This window comes from Brassica oleracea, chromosome C1, assembly GCF_000695525.1.
Source record: "Brassica oleracea var. oleracea cultivar TO1000 chromosome C1, BOL, whole genome shotgun sequence".
NCBI classification, from domain to species: domain Eukaryota; kingdom Viridiplantae; phylum Streptophyta; class Magnoliopsida; order Brassicales; family Brassicaceae; genus Brassica; species Brassica oleracea.
The window spans coordinates 18,778,398-18,787,366 of NC_027748.1; the positions used below are offsets into that span (position 1 = coordinate 18,778,398).

Genomic DNA, 8,969 nt, shown 5'->3' on the forward strand with positions numbered 1-8,969 from the left:
TTACTCAGCGAGTTACAATCCCCAACTAACAAATACAACCCCTTGCTATCCCACCCCAAACAATCTAAAGCGAGAGGTTCACCTAATAGCACAATTCAATAACATAAGCAATATCAGAAATACGCAGCGGTAAACGATAGCAAGATAACTAGCATTATGCTAATTACTAGCTCATCACCAAACTCAAACTCGACTTAAACCAGGGTTTAACAACCCGAAACACAATATAATATATATAACAAACTCGGACCCTGGTGACGTGATGTTCCTCCTTCACTATCAGCAATATCCTATCTTCCTACCACAAAGGCCAGAAGCAGGAACTTTCAACCGACCGCGGCCCACAGTCCTTCGGGTCACCGCGCGACAGTCCACAGTCCTTCAGGTCACTGCCACATTACACCATCGTGTAATCACTTAGCCATAGGCCATGACCCCGTCTATCTGAGTCTTCTCGATCAAGCGAATAAGTGGTTTCCCTGAACCCGCCGGGTACGAGATCTGAAGGAACACTAACTAACCCCAATATGCCTAGCATTGTGGGTTACACAAATGCTATCGGCCAATATATGATTAATACTAAACCCGGTAAAAATAACACAAGGTTTCTAGTATTAATCGTAAATTAACACAATCAATCATATTCTAGAATCTAGCATAAAGACTAATTCCAGAATACCTAACTATCCACAACTTAGCGATATTATCTAAGCATTCGGCATTCGCTAACTAACCAATCAACCTAACCATTAGCATGCTACTACGGTTCTCAAGCAATAACAAGCATGCCATCAACTCAATAAACATAACCTCAACTATTAACTAATTATTAACTAATAAAACCGTTACTCAGTTAGACCTGGCCTCAAGCCATGATCCAACTTCCAAGTAACGGGAACCTGCATGAAAACAACTCAGCAATCAATTGATCATAACTCACAGTTTTTGATTGACCGGGGCCTTGACCCCAAACCCGACTTCTGCGATCCGAACCCTTTCTCGACCTTCTCAAGTAGACCAACATCCAGACTGATCTTGAACTGGTCTCCACTAGAACTGATCTCCTTTCACTTGAACAGAACCTTCTCCAGGTGCTGACTCAAAATCGGCAGAGTAACTGTTCTCGAAAACTGCCTAAATAGCACAAAAACTATTGAAACTCGATATTTTTTTCTTTGCTTTCTCTCTCACGTTTTGAACTGGCTTTGATCTGTTCTGGATGTGTTCAAATGAGAGGAGGTCGTGGGCTATTTATAGGAATAAGCAACCAATCAGAAACAAGCCGTGCGGCAGCCCGTGTGTCGCTTCGCATGGCTCCGGACGCATGCGCGGCGACACCTAGTGCTCCACATGGCTGGTTACATGACCTGCTCACATGCAAAGTGACACCATGCCCTCTACCTGTCTGGATATATGGCCGGGCTCCATGCAAGGTGACACCACGTCCTCCACATGTCTGTCTGCATGGCCTGGTCGCATGCATCGCAACACCTCGTGGTTGGCCGATCCACCTCGTGCTCCACAGGTCTACTTGCATGTACAGGTTTCATGTACTGCAATACCTCATGCTTACCTTGACACACATACTCCCAGGAGCTTTCCACCACGTCCTGACCACACAAACATCTAGCCACCTCGAGCTTCTCAGTCTATTGTCCGATATCGGCCTTCCGGTGAATTTTCGTCCCGCGATCAATCCCAAATATTTTTCGACGACTGTTCTGAAGATCTAAGTATTTTTAATAAACTCCACTTGGACTCTGATCTTAAGAGAGAATATTTCCCAAGCTTCCGGCTTCTTTGAAAAAATCCATAATATACCGAAATTTAGGGTTTTTAGCCCAATTTCCGGTCTTCCTGTTGTGCTTCCAAAAGTATCGTGCTTCAAACGTCCTTTGAATCAATCTACCACATTGTCTAACCATTGTCTAGTGGCATACTTGTCTCATGGTTCAGACAAGAACAATCTGATCGTCCGCGACTCGACCATCCAAAAGATACTCGACCTGCAAAAAGGACAATGGAGTTGGATGAGTGATCTAGTATTACTCAGTGAGCTGGTGGCCTCTACCCGCAACCTAGACTCTAACCCAGACAACCCAAAATATAAATCAATCTAGCCCTAGCATGCAATAAAAGCTAAGGCTAAGCAAACTGTTAGTAAGTTAGACTTGGCATCCTGCCATGTTCTAGCTTCAAGTAACGGGAACCTGCATTAAAACAAGTCAACAACCAATCTCTCGTTAACCATATATACGCTTTAGTTCAGTACTCATGTAGTGTTAGACACTTAGACTATACAAGTATCATTAACCGGTCAACCAACAATCAGACAAGAACATGATCGGCCAACCAATGATACCGCATAGCTTCAATATCCACCACCCTTCACAAGCAATCACTCGAACACATATAAGCCAACGTCAGGCCTACACTAACCAAATACACACCAAGCCAAATCCGGTTTGAACCCACTGAATACGAGGGCGAGGAAACACTAATCAACCCCAAACAAGCCTAGGCATGGGCGGGTTTCGCACCTGCTGTTGGCATAACACTCGACACACAATCCATAAGAAAGACCTAAGGGACAAGACTCCTACCCAAAACAAAACAATACATAGGAGTCTACTACAATATACACCAATATGGCATAGGACCCGTAGTATCAACATCACAACTAGGAAATCGGCCTCTATGGCCAAAGATCCCCTAGACAACAACATTACCACAATCCCTGCACAAACAATAATTACTAAGCTCATACTGTCGGCAACACTCACACAACACAAACTCAATCTAGAACCTAACCTAAGGCTAAAGTGCCAGATCCTAACTAGACACTCGACTCTACAAGAGTAACCAATAGTACCAGTAATCCGGCCTATATGGCCTAAGACCACTAAAACCAAACAATTAAACAATCAATAATAACAATACTAAACAACTCAATCAAACTGTTACCCAGATAGTACAGCCTCCTGCTATGAAACTATCTTTAAAGATAATGGGAACCTGCACTCAACCATATCAACACGCAAGAATAGAAAACATGATGCATCCTAGTCCTAGTCAGGTTATCATCTCAGTCTTAATTCCATTCATCTCAGCTTAGCCCTTGCTAATCTGATTCCGGTTCCATAAATAAAATAACCCTAAAGACTCTACCATTCAATAGCGTGATCATTCAAATCTATATGCGAATCGATCTACCCTAAATTCCAAGTGGAATTCAAACAAGCCAACTCACAAAACTACCCTAAATTCCAAGTGAAATTCAAACAAGCCAACTCACAGTGTTCTAGGCGAGAAGCAGTTGGTTTATCGAAGAGGACTTGGCCAAAACCCAAGGGAAGACTTGACTGAACTGGACTGGACTAATCTCGACTTGGACAGAACCTCGGCTTCACCATGAAGAATCTAACAGGCCTCGACAGACTGATCTGGACACGGACATAACCTCCTTTAGCCCCTGGACAGTTCTTCGGACTTCCCGGCGGAGTATCGAGCATAACTTTGACTGATCTGAACCCGTGGGCCTGAACTAACTCCGAACAGCACTTCCACTTGATCATCAAAGGAACTGACTGGCCTGGACAAATTCATTTGGACAGAGCTTCCGCGTCACAATTGTAGAGAATCATCGATTGGACAGAACTGGCCGTCTCGGTAGAATATCGGTCTTCAGAATCGACGATACTCGACATCGAACACCTTCATTCTCTCTCTCTCTCTAGCCACGTTGACTTCCCATCTGAACTGATCTTCACTTGATTGATCTTTAGTTGGACAGAACCTTCCCTAGGAGCTGACTCGAAATCAATAGAGAACTGATCTCGAAAACTCTCTAAAACTCTCGAAATAACTCGGTAACTCTTGCTTCCTTTTTCTTCCTTTCTCTCACGGTTTTAACTTGGTTTGGACAGGTTTCGATGTGAATAAATGAGCTGGGGTCGTGGGGTATTTATAGGAGACAGCAACCAATCAGCTTCAGGTTGGTGGCAGCCCGTGTGTCGCTTCGTACGGCTCCGGACGCATGCACGGCGACACCTCGTGCTCCACATGTCTTTCAGAATGGCCAGGACACATTCAGAACGCCACCACTCCTCCCAGATGTCAGGATGCATGACTGGAACTCATGCAAGGCGACACACTATCTCACACATGTCGATCAGCATGCTTAGATTGCATGCGCGGAGACACCTCGTGCTTGGTTGATCCACCTCGTGCTTCTACATGTCAGGCTGCATGTACTGCTTCCATACACGGCGACACCTCGAGCTTCTGTAGACACTCAGCTTGCTGGACAGTTGAAACCATGTTCTGACCACTCACACCAAGCCAGCTCGTGCTTCTCGGTCTATTCGTCTGATTTCGGTCCTTCCAGCAAATTTCTGACCCGCGATCAATCCCGAATATTTTTCTACTCCCATTCTGATGTTCTGAATATTTTAATAAAATCCAGACTCCATTATAACCTTGACGGTAATATTTCCCGAGCCTCCGGCTTCTCCGAAAAATTGTACAGAATACCGAAATTAGGGTTTCGTCCAATTTCGGGTTTTCCCGTCGTGCTTCTATCCCGTCCTGCTTGCTTCCCGTCCTTCTTAATTCCCGTCCTGCTTCCAGCGTATTATGTTTCCAACATAATATATATTACTGATACGAAGTTCTGAGGATTACTTCGTGGTTAAGAAACGTCATGCTTCTAAACCGTCGAGATTCTAAAACGTCGTGCTTCCAAAAATGTTATGCTTCCAAAACGTCCGTCTGATCAATCTAAGACATCTTCTAACTATGGTCGAGCAACTTATTCGACTCATAGTTCACTCACGATCACTTTTTCGACCACCTTGTTCTTCGAAATTTCCCGATCGATCTCTGTCGCCCGCGATTCAACCACCAAGTTGATGCTCAGCAAATCTTCTGTCTCGGCCATTCTTATCCCGAAGGGCGGGTTATCACATTCTTATACCACCTTTTTAACACCCCCGAACTATTCTAGGCATATGTCGAACCACCGGCCAACAATTAAACAAAAACATGACCGACGGCCCGACCGTCTACCAAGGTTCGGGAGCGCTACAAGACATGTTAACGGGCGCTCCAGCCAAGGTCACAAAAAGTGAAATTCATGACTAGGCCAGCCCGCTCACTAGCACGTCCCGTTAGGTCAAAGCCTAAGGCTTCTCAACCCGTACCTCAACCTGACGTTGTGTTAGATCGGACAAGCTAATATCAGAAACAACAAGGCATTTCCACAAAACGTCGATTCCAATTATTTTATAGAATATCTGGTTCAAAACACACAAAATATTATACAAGTAGTGGCATGCCATGCGAGAAAAAGTACATACTTATAGTATGAAAGCGTCTTAAGCAAAAAGATGCAAATCTGCACTAGCCGGCCAAGCTTCCCGCGACCTCTACAAGCTCGCTACTGGTCACCTAAAACAACAACGAATGAGGAGTGAGTAATCTAGCATTACTCAGCGAGTTACAATCCCCAACTAACAAATACAACCCCTCGCTATCCCACCCCAAGCAATCTAAAGCGAGAGGTTCACCTAACAACAAACCAACCCAGTTCAACGAATAATAATAAGATATATCTGAAATACACAGCTGAAAAAAGATAGTAAGATAACTAGCATTATGCTAGCTCACCACCAAATTCAACCTCAAAATAAATTAGGGTTTATCAACCCAAAACACGATATAATATATATAACTAACTCGGGCCCCGGTGACGTTAGGTTCCTCCTTCACAATCGGCAATATCCTATCTCCCTACCACAAAGGCCGGAAGATGGAACTTTCAACCGACCACGGCCCACAGTCCTTCGGGTCACCGCGCGACAGCCCACCCGATCCAGCGAATAAGGGGTTTCCTTGAACCCGCCGGGTACGAGGTCTGAAGGAACACTAATTCACCCCAATATGCCTTGCATTGTGGGTTACACAAATGCTGTCGGCCAATATACGATTAATACTAAACCCGGTAAAAATAACACAAGGTTTCAAGTAATAATCACAACACAATCAACCACATTCCAGAATCTAGAATAAAGACTAATTCCAGAATACCTAACTATCTACAACTTAGCGATATCATCTAAGGATTCAGCATTCGCTAACTAACCAATTAACCTAACCATTAGCATGCTACTATGGTTCTCAAGCAATAATAAGAATGCTATCAACTCAATCAACATAACCTCAACTATTAACTAATCAAACCGTTACTCAGTTAGACCCGGCCTCCTGCCATGATCCAACTTTCAAGTAACGGGAACCTGCATGAAAACAACTCAGCAATCAATTGATCATAACTCACAGTTTTTGGTTGACCGTGGCCTTGACCCCAAACCCGACTTCTGCGATCCGAACCCTTCCTCGACCTTCTCAAGTAGACCCACCTCCAGACTGATCTTGAACTGGTCTCCACTAGAACTGATCTCTCTTCATTTGAACAGAACCTTCTCCAGGTGCTGACTCAAAATCGTCAGAGTAACTGTTCTCGAAAACTGCCTAAATCTCTCGAAAACTGCCTAAATCTCTCGAAAACTATCGAAACTCAATATTTTTTTCTTTTCTTTCACTCTCAAGTTTTGAACTGACTTTGATGTGTTCTGGATGTGTTCAAATGAGAGGGGGTCGTGGGCTATTTATAGGAATCAGCAACTAATCACAAACAAGCCGTGTGGCAGCCCGTGTGTCGCTTCGCATGGCTCCGGACGCATGCGCGGCGACACCTCGTGCTCCACATGGCTGGTTGCATGACCTGCTCACATGCAAATTGACACCACGCCCTCTACCTGTCTGGATGCATGGCCTGGCTCCATGCAAGGAGACACCATGTCCTCGACATGTCTGGCCGCATGGCCTGGTCGCATGCATCGCAATACCTCGTGCTTGGCCGATCCACCTCGTGCTCCACATGTCTACTTGCATGTAAAGGTTTCATGTACTGCAACACCTCATGCTTTCCTTGAAACACATACTCCCAGGATTTTTCCACCACGTCCTGAACACACACACATCTAGCCACCTCGAGCTTCTCGGTCAATTGTCCTATATCGGCCTTCCGATGAATTTTCGTCCCACGATCATTCCCAAATATTTTTCGACGAACGTTCTGATGATCTGAGTATTTTTAATAAACTCCACTTGGACTCTGATCTTAAGGGAAAATATTTCCCGAGCTTCCGGCTTATTTGAAAAATTCCATAATACCGAAATTTAGGGTTTTTCACCCTATTTCCGGTCTTCTTGTTGTGCTTCTAAAAGTGTCGTGCTTCAAACGTCCTTTGAATCAATCTACCAAATTATCTAACCATTGTCTAGTGGCATACTTGTCTCATGGTTCAGACAAGATCAATCTGATCGTCTGCGACTCGACCACCCAAAAGATACTCGACCATTCTTTTTTTTTTTTTATGGGTTTCTACATCCTCCCCCTTAACAGAATTCGTCCTCGAATTCTGAGGGTCTGAGGGGCCTCCTTCTTCCATCACAACATCCTCTCGGAAGAACTCTGGGTGATCGGTTTTAGATCGCGCCTCATCTTCCCAAGTAACATGAATCCTGGTTTGTCTTCCCCAGAATACTTGAACTTGAGCAATCTCTCGATTCTTCAGCTTCCGAATACGCCGTTCTCCCAATCTGATTGGTCCTTCCAGATACGTAAGGTTTGTCCTCAACTCCTCTAGTCTCTCGGGTTCAACAGCACTTGGATCCCGTATATGTTTCCGAAGCATGGAAACATGAAATATAGGATGTAGACGCATATCCTCTGGCAGATCCAAACGGTAAGCTACCTCACCAACTTTCCCGATGATCTTGTACGAACCAATGAACCTGACCGCAAGTTTCCCGACCTTGCCGAATCTGTCCTTCCCTTTTTGTGCAGTAACCTTCAAATAGACCCAATCTCCTATCTCGAAAGTTACCTCTCTTCTTGACTGGTCTGCGTACTTCTTCTGATGGTCCTGAGCCTTCTTCATGTTGGTCTGAATCGTCTCTAGCTTAATCATGGTCTCCTGAACAATAGGTGACCCAAACATTCGCCTTTCGCCCACTTCAGTCCAACAAATAGGTGTTTTGCATGGCCTTCTGTATAACGCTTCATAAGGTGACATCCCTATGCTCGAATAATGATTGTTGTTATACGATAAATCGACTAACGGTAAGTGCTTCTCCCAATTCCCGGCCCAATCTAGAATACACATCCGATGCATGTCCTCGATGGTTCGAATGGTTCTCTCCGTTTGGCCATCTGTTTCTGGATGGAATGCCGTGCTTCTGAACAGTTTAGTTCCCAAGGCTTCTTGAAGTGCTTCCCAAAATGATGACGCAAACCTTGGATCGCGATCTGAGACAATGTCTGAGGGTTCACCATGTAACTTCACGATTTGGTCGATGTACAGCTCGGCCAACACTTCAACTTTATCAGTGTTCCGCATAGGCAACAAGTGTGTAACCTTGGTTAACCTATCCACAATCACCCATATCGAGTTGTTCGATCTACCTGGAGCGGTGGGTAATCCGGTAATTAAATCAATGGAAATCGAGTCCCATTTACATTGAGGTATCGGAAGACTTTGTAACAATCCTCCTGGTACTTGATGCTCGACCTTGACTTCTTGACAAGTTGCACACTGAGCAGCCCATTGCGCTACTGACCTCTTCATGCCCGGCCAATGAAAGTATCTTCTCACGTCTCGGTACATTTTTGAACTTCCAGGATGGATACTAAGTAAATAATGATGTGCAATCCTTAGTAACTCATCTCTCAGCCCTTGTCCTTTAGGAACCGTGATTCTCCCATTAATTAGCAAGGTTCCATCCTTCACCAAGTCATATCCAATGTTATTTGACACGGCTTGTCCTTTGAGTTCTTCAGCAATCTTCACTAACTTCTCATCCCTAAGCTGTTCTTCTCGAATTCTCTGAATCAAGCTGGCCTG

The 8,969-nt window shown here is 44.6% G+C and overlaps 1 pseudogene; it reads right to left on the minus strand.

Annotated features, from left to right (window-relative positions):
* Nucleotides 1-7,367: 7,367 nt before the first annotated feature.
* The window catches only part of LOC106334078, a 3,279-nt pseudogene continuing 1,677 nt past the window's right edge, over nucleotides 7,368-8,969 (minus strand).